Source organism: Podarcis pityusensis, assembly GCF_964106645.2.
Source record: "Podarcis pityusensis genome assembly, chromosome: 11".
Classification (NCBI taxonomy): domain Eukaryota; kingdom Metazoa; phylum Chordata; class Lepidosauria; order Squamata; family Lacertidae; genus Podarcis; species Podarcis pityusensis.
In genome coordinates, this window is record NC_138036.1 from 46,262,731 (window position 1) to 46,278,120 (window position 15,390).

At 45.5% G+C, this 15,390-nt stretch overlaps 1 long non-coding RNA gene across 2 annotated transcripts; it reads right to left on the bottom strand.

Annotated features, from left to right (window-relative positions):
* Window positions 1-675: 675 nt before the first annotated feature.
* LOC308458499 lies at window positions 676-8,989 on the bottom strand. 2 transcript variants are annotated; one of them, XR_013977487.1, is made up of 3 exons: window positions 8,740-8,989; window positions 7,994-8,102; window positions 676-799 (listed from the first exon to the last, which is right to left on the bottom strand). It is a non-coding gene; the product is annotated as an uncharacterized lncRNA (long non-coding RNA). The 2 variants fall into 2 exon arrangements; XR_013977488.1 differs by having other exon boundaries at window positions 7,994-8,141; window positions 8,890-8,945.
* Between the last annotated feature and the right edge of the window lie 6,401 nt (window positions 8,990-15,390).

Below are 15,390 nucleotides of genomic sequence, written 5' to 3' on the forward strand. Positions count from 1 at the left end.
TCATGTGAGGGGAAATATATGAATATATATATAACAATCCAAATTACATATCCATATTTAGAGATTTGGAGAAATATCTGGACTTCTCACCTTCCCCTCTGTGGGTCCTATTGTACACCCCCTCAACTGCATATTATTTGATAGTCCATATTTTGTATCTTTCCATATTATCCATAATATTTGCTACATTACAAGTGTTAATCAAATACTGTAGCTTTGTAAAATACCCCTAAGTGGAAAATAAGTCTCCTTGTCCCATCAATATGCACAGCCCATTGAACACACTCACAAAAACGCACATTCAAAAAATTACAGAAGTATAACAAACAAGGATGCCAAGTAGCTTTTCACCAATTTTTTTCTTTCACATTCATGCTTTGTCTCCTGCCCTCAGGATTTCATATTAATGATGGTTGCTGGGTACTCTGTATTTTATTTTCTCTTCTTTCAGGCTGCAAGTGTTTTTCCCCCCAAAAAGTGTCAAATGTAATGGATTGCCATAGTATTGGTAATGCTATATTTGCTTTATGCATGGGTTAGTGATAAATGATTGCACTGCATTATACTTAACAATTCTATTTAACTTGTCCTGAGTTGCTCATGAGCAGTTTCCTGGACCCAAAATTACTTGCGTGAGGTTGTGTGTTGCAGAGGATTGCCCTACCTTTTAATAGATTATTCCAGAAAACTTTTAAAATCAATTAATCTTGCTGGTGTGAAGGCAGATTGGGAAGTAAGGTTGAAGATATTTTCTTTTCTTTTCTTTGAACCTGTGGATATCCAGCTTCATCATCTTACCCTGTTAGAAAACAGATACAGGCTCACAAGGAAATCTGTTACTGATTTTTGTTGACGTCGGGTTTTGTCCAAACTTCCCAGGAAGTGTTGAGTAAACTTCTGCCTTTCAGGAATCTGGTTTCACACTGCTGGAAGACCATTTGTTTCTTAGATAACTTACTGGTTCATAGCCGAAAATGACTGACTTCCAACAGATAGAAACAGTGGAGGTTTGACCACTACAGCTACTTGAACCAGAATGCTAAGCAATTTTTTAGCACTCTGACCAATCTCAAAGCCACCCAATCTTCCCTGGCTCATGCATTTGTGTCAACCAGAGCTCTACAGCAGTTGGCCAATCCTAAACCAAACATGTAGCTTTTCCTTCCATGTGTCTCTGGACAGAAAACCCCCCACATATGACTGATATTTGAATTATAGGAGGACTGCCTGTTTTCTAGGGATGTGGTTGGTGCTGTGGTCTAAACCACTGAGCTTCTTGCACTTGCCGATCAGAAGGTCGGCGGTTCGAAGCCCCACAACGGGGTGAGCTCCCATTGCTCGGTCCCTGCTCCTGCCAACCTAGCCGTTCGAAAGCATGTCAAAGTGCAAGTAGATAAATAGGTACCGCTCCGGTGGGAAGGTAAACGGCGTTCCCGTGTGCTGCTCTGGTTTCGCCAGAAGCGGCTTAGTCATGCTGGCCACATGACCCGGGAAAACTGTCTGCGGACAAACGGTGGCTCCCTTGGCTAGTAAAGCGAGATGAGCACCACAATCTCAGAGTCATCCGCGACTGGACTTGTTATGTAGTGTAGTTTCACCCTGGGCCAACAGGGGGATACTGTATATAGTTTTCACTCAGGTCTGTAGATAGTTTTCACTCAGGTCCGCGGCAGTTATTTTAGGCGGGAACTCTGGGCTGTTGTGGTTACAATGTTGACAGCCGGCTGCCTATAAATACAGGCCGGCTGAGCTGTTCGCAGTTAGTTCTATTCCAGCTTACCATAATAAAGAGCTACTTGAAGAAATCGCTGTGCCGGCTGCTATGTCAACCCACCACCTAACACTGGCGACGAGGATGGGATTGATGGACATCAGAGCACAGCCAGATGCGGCCAGCCTCTGAACTGAGCTGAATCACTGAGCTGAATCACAGAGCGAAATCACTGAGCGAAATCACTGGGCAGAACCAATTCAGAGCTGACTGTTCTGGCTAGAGCACTGTGTTCCATCCATCGCCCTTCACGCCGGCATCGGAATCATGGCTTCACTTGTGCCTCTACCGCCGTTTGCGCCAGCCTCTGAATCATGGGACTCCTACCTCGCTCGGTTCGACTGCTACCTCCAAGCCAACGAGCTGACAGAAGTATCACAGGAGCGGAAGCGGGGCCTATTCCTCAGCCTCTGTGGGCCTGAGGTGTTTGAGACGGCCCGAGCGTTGGTTGCGCCTGAAGCAGTCCAGGCAACACCATGGGACACGATCCAAGAGAAGCTCCGCAACCACTACGCACCAAAGCCATCCAAGATTGCTGCCCGCCATGCGTTCTACCACCGGAACCAGGCAGAGGGGGAGTCAATCAACAACTACACCACCGCCCTGCGACAGGCTGCAATGCACTGTGAGTTCCGAGACTTAGACGATGCCCTGATGGATCGAATCGTCTGCGGGGTCCGGGACATCCATCTGCAACGGCGCCTCCTAGCCAAGCCAGACCTCACGCTACAGAAAGCCATTGAGGAGGCTGTGGCCTCAGAAGCTGCTGAACGCTCCGCCCAGGAGATCCGCAAGTCCAGCAGCCCGCGTCTTGCTAGGGAGCCAGTTCCGGTGCATCATGAAAAGGCCAGCAGTGAGGAGGCATCCTCCAGTGAAGACGATGACGTGCACCAGACAAAGCGGGAGCGCAGGAAGTTCCAACAGAAGTCCAAGGGCCAACCGGAATGTGCTGGCTGCGGAGGCAACCATTCCCGTGCCAAGTGTCGATTCAGAGACGCCATCTGTAGGAAGTGTTCCAGAAGGGGCCACATCGCTAAGGTCTGCCGATCGGCTCCGTCTGACACCCCCCCTTCATCGATTCGCAAGTCCAAGTCTTCACTCCAGTCTGCCAAGGAAAGTTGTTTCGCTCTCACCAACTGCCGCTGCCCGTCTGGAACCACGATTGGCCAAACCGACTCGCCTACGCGACGCAAGCTGAACGTCACGGTGCTCATTGAAGGAGCTCCATGTGACATGGAGATCGACACCGGGTCTGCCCTGTCCATCGTGTCATGGAGCACCATCAAAAGACTGGTACCCAGAGTGTCCAAAAGGCAACTCGACTCTCACCGCGTACACCTGAGAGACTACCAGGGAAACGACATTCCCGTGGTAGGCGTTGGCCGGTTCCGGATCGCCTTCAAGGATTTTTCGGGCCTGCTCCGGTTGGTGGTGGTCGAAGGTCAGCGGCCAAGCCTCCTAGGGCTAGACTGGTTTGATGCCCTCGGCCTGGAAGTCACCGGCATCAACTGCATCTCTAACGCAGAGACTGAGGGTCTGGTCAAAGACTTTGCCGAGGTTTTTGACGGCACCTTGGGCCAATATACAGGTACGCCCATCTCCTTTAGCCTTGATCCACAAGTCGCCCCCATCAAGCTAAAGCCACGCCGGGTTCCCTTTGCTCTCAAGGCTAAGGTGGATGAACAACTGGACAAACTGATCGCCCAAGGAGTTTTGGAGCCGGTTGACCACGCAAAGTGGGAAACCCCCATCGTCACGCCTGTCAAGCCAGATGGGTCGGTGAGAATCTGCGCTGACTACAAGTGCACGATCAACAAGGCACTTCAGCAGCACGCTTATCCGGTTCCTTTTGTCCAACACCTGCTGCATTCCCTGGGTGAGGGTAAGGTCTTCGCTAAGCTGGACCTTGCCCAAGCCTATCAACAACTGCCAGTCGATGATGCCACTGCTGAAGCCCAGACGATCGTCACCCACCGGGGGGCTTTCCGTTGCCGCCGGTTGCAGTTCGGGGTGAGTGTGGCTCCTGGCATCTTCCAAAGCCTTATGGAGCGTCTCCTGCAAGGGCTTCCGGGCGTGGTACCATATTTTGATGACGTCTTGGTGTCTGCAGACTCACACCAGCAGCTGTTCGAGCGCCTCCGTGCCGTGCTGACCAGGTTCCAGGAGGCCGGGCTCAAGGTAAAGAGGGAGAAGTGCCAGATCGCCGTTCCACAGGTAGAGTTCCTGGGCTATCTTATCGATGCCTCCGGTCTTCATCCAACCACATCCAAGATCCGCGCTATCCAGCAGGCCCCCACCCCAAAGAACAAAACGGAGTTGCAGGCATTCCTGGGGCTGCTGAACTTTTATAACATGTTCCTGCCCCACAAAGCCACAGTGGCTGAGCCTCTTCACCGACTCCTTAGCACTAAGACGCCTTGGGCCTGGGGTCATCGGGAGACGGCGGCCTTCAACACGGTCAAGGCTCTCCTTTCTTCAGACAGTGTGCTGGTACAGTACAGTGAATCCAGGCCGCTGGTCCTTGCCTGCGACGCCTCACCTTTTGGCATCGGTGCTGTCCTTAGTCACCGTTTTCCAGATGGAAGAGAAGCACCGCTCGCCTACTTTTCCAGGACACTATCTCCGACGGAACGGAATTACAGCCAGCTCGACAAGGAGGCATTGGCACTTGTGGCTGGAGTGAAGAGGTTCCATGAATACCTCTATGGCAGGACTTTTGACCTCATCACTGACCACAAGCCACTCCTGGGCCTCCTCGCCGGTGATCGTCCAACTCCACCGGTCCTCTCACCACGCATGCTGCGATGGACTGTTTTCCTGGCTGCCTACCACTACCGGCTCATCCATCGCCCGGGGAAATCGATGGGCCATGCCGACGCCCTCAGCCGTTGCCCTCTTCCAGCATTTGTGGAAGACCCGGCTCCAGCTTCATCGCTCCTTCTGATTGAGGATCTTCCGGCAGCGCCTGTATCGGCTGCCACTGTGGCCTCCGCATCTGCCCAGGATCGCACCATCAGCCGGGTGCTCAACTGGGTGTGGAGGGGGTGGCCACAAGGGCCTTTTGCATCGGAGTTCCAGCCCTTCGCAACCAGACAACATGAACTCTCAGCTCATCGTGGCTGCCTGCTGTGGGGAGACCGCGTCGTGATTCCCCAGGGACTCCGTCAGCGCGTCCTGGAGGCTCTGCACGTTGGCCACCCGGGAATTGTCAAAATGAAGGCGTTGGCTCGGTGTTACGTCTGGTGGCCTAATATGGACGATGCCATCACTGCCTGGGTGTCCGCCTGTCAAGCGTGCCAGGAGTCGAGGCCTGCACCACCGGCAGCTAAGGGGCACACCTGGGAGACGCCAAAGACACCCTGGTCGAGGGTGCACATCGATCTGGCTGGCCCCTTTCACGGCCGGACCTTTATGGTAGTGGTGGACGCCTATTCCAAATGGCTGGAGGTCGCCCTGATGCCCTCCACCACTACCGAAGCTGTCATCCGGGTGCTGCGAGGCCTGTTTGCAACGCATGGGTGTCCTGATGTCCTTGTCTCTGACAACGGACCGCAGTTCACGTCAGGCACGTTTGAGCGGTATCTTTTGGGACTGGGCATCCGCCATGCCCTAACGGCACCTTTTCATCCATCCAGCAACGGGCAAGCGGAAAGAATGGTGCGCTCGACAAAAGAGGCACTGGCGCGCCTGGACCGGGGAGACTGGCATGAGCGGGTCGCCGAATACTTGTTCGTGCAACACATCACCCCTCATGCAGCCACAGGGAGGAGTCCTGCTGAACTGCTTATGGGCCGCCGCCTCAGGTCACCGCTCGACCGGCTACACCCAGACTTTGCCGTGGCTGAACCCCCAGGCTGTGCCAACGCACCACGGTCATTTGTCCCAGGAAACCAGGTCTTTGCCCGGAACTATGTGGGGGACATCCCTTGGGTGCCAGCCACAGTAGTGGGAGTCACTGGACCTCGCTCGTACCAGGTGGCACTCGAAGACGGACGCTTGTGGCGACGGCACATAGACCAGCTTAGGCGCAGGGTTGGGGACTTGGACACTACCGAGGTGCCCCCAACTGCGCTTGCGGCTCCAGAAGAGACACGTACAGATGGCGAGGCCCCACCTACACCTCCCTCACAAACTGCCAGCGTGGAGCCGAACCAAGCCGTTTCAGAACAGACTCAGACCACTCCACTTGCGGAGGCTCCACCCACAGCAGCGGATCCAGGGGAGTTGGTTCCAACGCCACCTAGGGTCGCACCACAGCCTCAGCGAGAACTGTGTGGCCCTCCGGACTTGGCTACCAGTCCCCGGCGGTCTGGCAGAGTTTCCAAGCGCCCAACTTATTTAAAGGACTATGTTGTTGGACAGGTATCACTGTTGGTCTAAGTATGGGAAATGTAACCGATATGCTTTTGTGCTTAATTGAACCATTACGCGTAGTGCTGTATATAAGGAAACCATTATGATTGTAACTAACGCCTTATCTCGGTGGGGAGGGGTGTTATGTAGTGTAGTTTCACCCTGGGCCAACAGGGGGATACTGTATATAGTTTTCACTCAGGTCTGTAGATAGTTTTCACTCAGGTCCGCGGCAGTTATTTTAGGCGGGAACTCTGGGCTGTTGTGGTTACAATGTTGACAGCCGGCTGCCTATAAATACAGGCCGGCTGAGCTGTTCGCAGTTAGTTCTATTCCAGCTTACCATAATAAAGAGCTACTTGAAGAAATCGCTGTGCCGGCTGCTATGTCAACCCACCACCTAACAGGACTTAACTGTCAGGGGTCTTTTATCTTTATCTTTGTCTTTTTTTCTGGCCCCTGTCAGGAAGGTCCTACTCCATCTGTTGTTATGAGGGCTAACTAGCAATCTCAATATTGGTCTAGTAGGAATACCTTGAAGGGCTATGTCCAAGCCTGAGAGAATCCTTCTTTATGTATTTTCGCACACGTTTTCACACATAGAACAGGGAGTACAGAAGAAGGGACAAATGAAGAAGGTTAGAAATGAAATTCTTTTTTGGAGGATCCATAGTGCAGGGCACAAGAGTTACCATTTGGCAGGACCAACAACAGGAATTAGAAATATAAAAGAGGGGAAGCATTCCATGAGATTCTCTGTTGACCTCCACAGCCCGAAGTACTCAAATGACTTAAGAAAGATTCTGAGCTCAAAGGACTCTGCCAGCCATGAACACAGGAGGTAATCTGTAGATTCCCCTCTTTGTTCTTTCAGAGATATTCCTGAGAGGTTTCTGGAAGTCTGCAAGTTTGGGTTGCAAGTTAGGGGTTTGGTCAGGTTGGAAAGTTGCACTGCAAGCTGGGCAGGTCTTTTGAAAGAAGTTGTACTTCCCTTTGCTGTTGACCTTGTATTTCTCCCTTGTTTCTCCTAGAGGCTATTAGTCAAATCCATATTTCCCTAACTTGTCGTCTATTCTTGCATTGCAGAGCTAATGATAAGAGATATGCCGAGCTTCCAGTGTTTGTGATTGACAGTGCTTGCAATTAGCACATAGTAGTGAGGTTGTAAATGTATAGCTGATGAGCCAGCGAGAAAAGTGAAACAGAAATGTATTTGTATTGTTTCAGGGCTGTAGTTTTTTAAATAGTAAAATTGTCCAAAGCTATCCAAAATTGTCTCATAATTTCATGCATTTAAATCATTTATTGTTTTGCTTTAAAATAAATAAATGAGGTACACCTATAGGTCAGATCTACTCCTCATTTGATTGTGCACCTCTAGGTTTCTCAATTTGTAAGGAACAAAGAAGACAGACATCAACAATCCTGGTACTCGCTGGACTTCCTTTTCAGCATTTTCTTTTTCAGAAAACCACCAGACAAATACACCACCAGAACTGTTCAATACAATATGTGCTGCTAGCTGTCCTTCTCTTGACCTCACATAAAAATGTTCCAAATATCTACATTGGATAAACAATTTCAGTTCTCTGCAAGGAGTTTAGACGGTCAAATTCAAAAGAATCGTATGTACTTTGGAGCTCTTACAATGATTTAATGTGCGAGAGTTGTTTCCCCACTCCTCTCTTTTTTATTGTGTTGAGGGTTACTTTGATCCTTTTCAAAAGACTTTGGAGGAAGATAAAATAAAGGAGATTTATAATAATGATCTGCACTTTTATAGCAAATTAAATCCAAAATGCCTGACAAACAATTAAGGGCCAGATGTGCATGGAGAAACACACAAATGCAAAGCTTATTGATTGTTACCTTGATCCTCACAGACAACGGCTGGGCATCTCTCCAATGCTTTCTTCTTTCTGAAACGAGTGTGACTTCTTTTTACAGTCTCCAAAAAATGAGCTATTCTAAAACTATCCTACCTGCCCAAGGTAGAACAACCACATGTGGTTAAGGTCTGTGGATGTGAGGAAAAATCCAGCTAAAACCATGCAAGAAACCATCTTGAGAATTGGTTCAAACAGAGAAGATACCCATTAAACAAAGGGCTGCTTAAACAAAAGATGTAGCCAGGTAATTCACAGCAAACAGTACAAGTGAACATTGAGGAACTTTTCATGTCTATTAAGCTGGTGGCTTTGTAGTTCCCACAGTTTCATAGCAATCAAAGCAAGCTTTCTATCAAAGCCAAGGGTTTAACATTCAAGGTCTTGCTTGCAGGCACTTAAGCAGCAGCAGACTTTGGGCACCTGGTCTGCTGAATGTTTTCTATGCATGCCCAGAATCTCTCAAAATCTCATTTTATGTTTTGAGCCAGGGAGAAACTTTTTTTTTTTTGTGAAATGGAAGCTTGATTTGCAATACAGTTGAGAGTTATGTCAGGCTTGAGGAAACCTCTCCCGTCCCCAATGGCACCAAGAAGCAGGGAGGAAACAAGAAAGTTCTTACTTGTGATTTTATTCAGCCATCACAGTGAAAGACAGGAAATCCAGTCATTCCTCAATGATGGCGTTGCTCGCACTGAGCTCCTCCCCCTTCCCTTCTAGCAACAACACCTGCCTCTACAAGCGTCTGTCTCTGTGCCCATTGTTCTTGCACCCTTAACGAACATCACTTTTTGGGAGTTATGCTGTCCAGTGATGTGTCAGCTAGCTGCTCTGCCTTCCATCCTCCTTCTCCTAACACATCATAACTCTGCTGATCACCTTTCTCTGAGCTGTTACCTTCCTCAAAGCCCTGATGTAATTCGAGACTGCTTTCCTCCTCTATGGAAGCTACAGGATAAGAGGGGGGGGGTGACCTCCAACATTACTCCTCCTCTTCAGTCCAGTCCCCGACAAGTTATGACTTAGATAATTTGATCACAAACCAGGTAGTGCTGCCATAGCAACCCTTATACCTGGTCTAATATAATCAAGACCAGAGCTCAATATCTTAGGCTTGAGCTGGATATAATACTGACATCACCCTCATTCTGTGGCACTTAACAAACCACCAGTATTAATTGACAGTCCAAAAATCAGCATCCTTTATATGTTTAAGACTTCTGCCTCTCTTTTTTCACCTTGAGATCAGTGTCCTGGCTCTCTCTCTCTCTCTCTCTCTCTCTCTCTCTCTCTCTCTCTCTCACACACACACACACACACACACACAGGCTCTTACTTGGAAATAAAAAATGGGATATTTATTCCAGCAAGTAACTGTATAGGCTTAGCAGCAAACATGGTGCTCAAGAGTCACCATTCAGAAAATAAGGAGCAGGGCAAGATTTTCAGAACTGGATGGAAGGGATAAAGATGTCCCAACAAGTTTCCCTGCCTGTCAAGGTGCTGTCAGCAGCTCCCGGCTGGTTGCCCAGGAAAGTATAAAGACGAAGAAAAGTTTTTTACAGTCCTTTTTTATTTCAAACTTTACAGAGAGAGGCTATAGAACCCAGCCTCTTGGATTGAATCTCTACCCACCCCATTTCTCCCACTTCCTCATTTGTCATCATCATCATCATCATCATCATCTCCTCTATGGGTGCTGCTATGTGCCCTCTGTCTTATATATAGTTACAAAATTTCCTACCCTCAAAATATATGTTTTCCTAACTCTGCGGCCTGGAAATTTGTCTGAAGTTGCCTTGTCCAATTTAAAATGCTACTGCATTTCTAAACACTATCATGTGATATTTGATTTTCATACTTCAACAGCCTTTCATGTACTCAAATAAATGGATTAAGTGCTTCTTTTTAAGATGTGGATGCGAATATAGTAAAAATTACCATATTACAAACACACCTGGTTTTGCATTAACACACACTTAATGACAGATTGGATGGTCTAAGAAGAAGAAAGAAGCATTTGCACTTTATAAAAGTAGCATGCTCAGAAAAACATGACTATTTGCCCATTGCATTGCTGTTAATACTTCCATTTTATGCTTCTTTGTGAACGTTAAATGACAGGTCTTCACTTGTGTATGTGTGTGTACAGTGGTACCTCGGTTTTCAAACGTCTCTGTTGATGAACATTTCGGTTTTTAAATGCTGTAAACCCAAAAGTAAATGCTTCGGTTTTCAAACACACCTCAGACATTGAAGATGCCAAGTGGCTTCTGCTGTGTGCAAAATCCTGAGGTCTAGCTGTCGGCTATCGAGTTTTCAGTTTTCAGATGTTTCAGAACTCGAACAGTCTTCTGGAACAGATTACGTTCGAAAACCGATGTACCACTATATATATATATATATATATATATATATATATATATATATAAAATTTATGATTTAATGTGTTCGCCATATTTTATCCTGTTCATTATCACAGTGTATCTTTTTCTCCACCAGGAAATATATAAGCTGTTATTATTAGAAAAGGGAACAACAGCTTAAAAAAACCTGAAAACCTATAACCACATTGTGGGAGTAGATCACATGAATTGCTGGGCAGACATGTGTAGGATTGTACTGTGAACTTCTCCAGTTACTGTTGTCCCTGATAATGGAGATGCAGAGAACAGTCAAACTCCCTTTGTATTTTACTCAAGGTTTGGATTCTCTTTTTTGGGTGGGTGTGTAATAGATGGGGTAGAAATTTGGGTTGTACTCCGATGTGAACCTAACTAATTCTCCCAGAAGCAACAGATGTACCAAAATACAACCATCATTTGAAATACAACCATCATTTGAAATTTGGACTTCTGCTGACTGGGAACAGTTATGGACCACAGGTATGAAGTTTACGGCATGTAATGCCCTAAGAGAGAATATTATGAAAATGATATACAGGTGGTACATGACCCCAGTCAAGCTTGCAAAAATCTATCATTTGCCCGATAATAAATGTTGGAAATGTAAAGAAACTGAAGGTACATTCTTTCACCTTTGGTGGACGTGCCCAAGGATTAAGGCTTTCTGGGAGATGATTTATAATGAAATAAAAAAGGTATTTAAATATACCTTTCTGAAGAAACCAGAGGCCTTTCTTCTGGGCATTGTCGGCCAATTGGTGCCAAAGAAGGACAGAACTTTTTTTATGTATGCTACAACAGCAGCAAGAATACTCATTGCAAAGTATTGGAAGACACAAGATCTACCCACTCTGGAAGAATGGCAGATGAAGGTGATTGACTACATGGAATTGGCAGAAATGACTGGCAGAATCCGAGACCAGGGAGAAGAGTCGGTGAAAGAAGATTGGAAGAAATTTAAAGATTATTTACAGAAATATTGTAAAATTAAGGAATCTTAGAAGGATGTTGGATAGAAACTAAGTGGTTTCCAGCTGTAATGCTTTAAGAGATATGAAAAAAGGTTTACAAATGGGTAAAGCTTAATGGTAAGGATTTGCTGAACTAACAAACTGAACTGGAATACAAAAAAGGGAGGTATGAGGAGGTCCGGGGAAATAAGTGTAAGGAAGAGATGCTATGGAAAGTTAACGTGTTTTTAACTGTTTTTATCTTGCATGTTTTTCTTTATTTTTCTTTTTTTTTTGTTATATCTTAAAAACTTTATTTTTTTTCTGTATTTTGTATTTTCTTGTATTTTTATTTTTTGTTTTTGTATTCTTTGAAACTTTAATAAATATCATTTAAAAAAAAATATGAAATTTTGACTTCTCCAGGTTTTCTGTTGCCTTTCTCAAACCAAAAGCTGCAGACAAAATTAGGATCAAACAACATGTGCAAAAACACAGAGAAATCAAACACAGCACATCTTAGAGAAGAATTGCATGAAAGCAAATAAAATGCATATCTTTTAAATTAATGGGGGGCACAAGCCTGATAGGCATGCATGGATGCCTATTAAACCCTGTCACCAAATGTGTATTTCAATCCTTAAGAAACAACCTTCAGTGTGCTTAGGATTCAGCATCCGGATGCAATCTACCATTCATCCTTCTCATTTATTGATAGGTGTCAACAGAGTTTTATTGTATAAGTGGCTTTGAGATACAGTCTTGTCAGTTTCAGAACCTCAAGACTCAATTTCTCATTTCAGTTTTTAGAAGCAGGAAGCGCTCTTTAGCACCCCTTAGTTGGAAAAAAACAACAACCCTCAACTTTGCAGCTTCACCTGCAAAGAAACAGACAGCCTGCCAAGACAGCTGGATTAGTGACTCCAGTTCATGTTATCTATAGATCCAATATTTCAATGACTTTGGCGCAGTTGTCTTTATACTGTTATTGCTCCATCTCGCCAAGTATCATCATTACTTTTGGAGTTGCGTGCATGAATAATCTCATGCTTAGCGCAAGTAATGCCGGGGATAAATTATTCATGAGGGCGTAATGAGAATTCTGTACACTGGCAAGGAAAAGTAGCTGTTGAACTAGAGCACAATGGGCTCGGTTGCTTTCACGAATGATGATGATGCAAACATATAATGGATCAATGTGCTCTGCTTCACATTGGCTTCTCTCTGTTTCTTTCACATCCAAGGGAGGAATCAGCAGCTCCCAATTCCCCCACTCCCAACACCCATTACAGATACTTCTGTGGTTTGGAAACCACAGAGAAGTAGCAGGTGTATTCCTGGAAGAGCCCTCGGGCAGAGACCCATCCTCCAACGAAACCATCATCAGCCAAACTTGAATTGCCAATTTTCAGCTTTCAATCACCTGGCTTCACCTTCTTTACCATATTGCTAGAGAAATCAGCAAGAGCTAGAATTCTGACAGATGGAGAGATGGACTTTGCTCTGGTGAATGATTAAAGTGTACATGTTGCTGTTGTTTCAAAAATTGTGAAATATTTTGGAATCCTAATGAGGACAACCAGAAATGGAGCTACGGAATATTCAAGAGCATTTTTCAGCAGTTCCTTCCCACCCCCCTACAACAATGGCTACTCACCAGCCCTACTTCCTTGAGTGTTTTGCCTGACAGAAACGTGTCCCTGGACTCTCATAATATCTCTTACTTGCCTGGATGGAAGTTAGAGAGTGCTCAACTTCTGTTATTCTTAGCAGCTCTGATTTCTGTTACTGTTTTTGTACATGCTAGAAGCTGCCCAAAGTGGCTGGGGCAGCCCAGTCAGATGGGTGAGGTACAAATAATAAAATTATTACTGTTATTGCTGTTATTGTTGTCATTACTCCTCTTAGGAGTGCTAATGTCCAGTTACTCCATCTTAGCAACTTTGATGATTACCTGGAGAAATATTCTGCTGAAGCTTGATTCAGGAGAAAGCCATAACATCATAGATTATGGTTCTGTACTTATGAGCAGCCACCAATTCCTTCTTTTTTTAAAGGATAAATATTAAGTGTTCCACTCTCACCCAACACCTTGCATTTTGATCATGGTTTGTCCCAATGCTGAAAGCTGTTCAAAACAGGTCTGCATTGGACCAAATGAACAAAATGATTTAATGGTGCTTGAAACTTTAATTAGGGTTCTAAGTGATCTTTCAGCTTCCTTTAATTTCCTTTGCTACACAATGAATGGTTGTCAGAGGATCATAAATTAATGTGCCGCATTCAGGCATTGCTTAGAAAAATAGAAAGAGGAAGGAAGTCTTGTACCCTTCTAGACCCTCACCAGTGTTCTCATTTACTCCTAAAATGACAGCTTTATGAAGCATTGTTTGTTCTAGTTAATATATCGTTTTGGAATTAACCTGACTGTAACTTTGACCAAGAGTTTGGCGCAACTTTGAGTTGATGTGCTACTGTTCCCTCATTTAAATATGATGTGCAAAGTATCTATCTGCTTGTTTGGTGTGTGTTTGTGTAGAGAGGGAGGGGGTACACCAAAAGTCTCAGGTGTCTGCTGGGCACCATTTTTTACTTTCCCATAATGCCTTGTTCTGAACATTTGAGATAGAAATGGCAGCCTCCCCAGAAATTGTGTGTGTGTGTGTGTGTGTGTGTGTGAGAGAGAGAGAGAGAGAGAGAGAGAGAGAGAGAGAATAATGGCCACCAAATGAACAGAACTTCCAAAAAATGTGAAACAAAACTATAAAAGAGGGGGAAATATTTCACCCCATCTTTCACTCTGTTATGTATAACCTATTGTGGCAGGATGAGTGATGTTCCCATCGCTCCTCTTAGGCAGTGCTGAGCTGGCTCTGAGAGTTTATTTTCTTTATTCATCACAAAATACAGAATAAGTTGCACTATGTTGTGCCCCATATTCTTATGGGGTGGTGGTGGTGGTGGAAATGTGTGCTTTATTCATCTTCTGATCCATATCCATGTTAAGCCCGGGCAAGTACTCTTCAGCACTCCAACAAAGCAAGCAGGATGAATCATTATTGTGATAATAGCGGTCCACTCAAGTCACAAAGAAAATGTGAAGTGCAGTCATCTGAAATCAAATGATGTTCCAGCTACCAAATAAGTGCCTTGTTGGAATGAAAAGAAAAGCCATTCAGTCACTGCAGCCTTGAGGAGTAATGATAGTTTTGTGGCACAATGACGTTGTCCTTCGTAATCCCACAAATATTTGGTCCCTTCATCTGATTTAGAGTCTGGCACATTGGGGTGTGTGTGTGTGGAAAGTGCTCCCTTTTCCTTTTTTCCAGTTGTCTGCTACGTGTAAACTAGTTTGCCTTCAGACAGAGTCTATACATTATAGAGCATTACTCCATATATTGTTTTACTTTTATGGCCCTCTTAGAGCGCAGCTCAGTTGAACTGTACATTTAGACCGTCCCCTAAAGTTGCATGACCCCCCCATCTCTTTGTTCATGATTGTGAACATCTCAAGTGGGGGGATTCTTGTTTTTATGGAGACATTGTGGGTAGGTGGCTCCCATGACTGGAAGATTGCCTGTTTTGGATGGGGTTGGCCATACCGCTAAAGGAGTAGGTATGTAGCTTGGGGATTTGTGTGTGTGTGTGCCCTTAGAGACCCAAGTAACCTGTGGCTAGGAATGCCTTTTACCAGATTTGTCTAGTACACAGCTACAGCTAAATACAGAACAGGATACCCTTGCCACTGTAGTCCACATAGACCTCAAGACTGGATTGTTGCCGTGTGCTCAATACGGGGTTAGTTTCATCTAGTGAAGAATGCAGTAGATAGGCTGGTGATGGGGGAATTTGGTCAATGGCATATGACACCTCTGTGAAAATATCTGCACTGGCTTCCTATTTGCTACTGTTCAAGGCTATTTAAAAAAAGGTAAAGGTAATGGACCCCTGGATGATTACCGTAAGTCCAGTCAAAGGTGACTATAGGGTTGCGGTGCTCATTTTGCTTTCAGGATGAGGGAGCT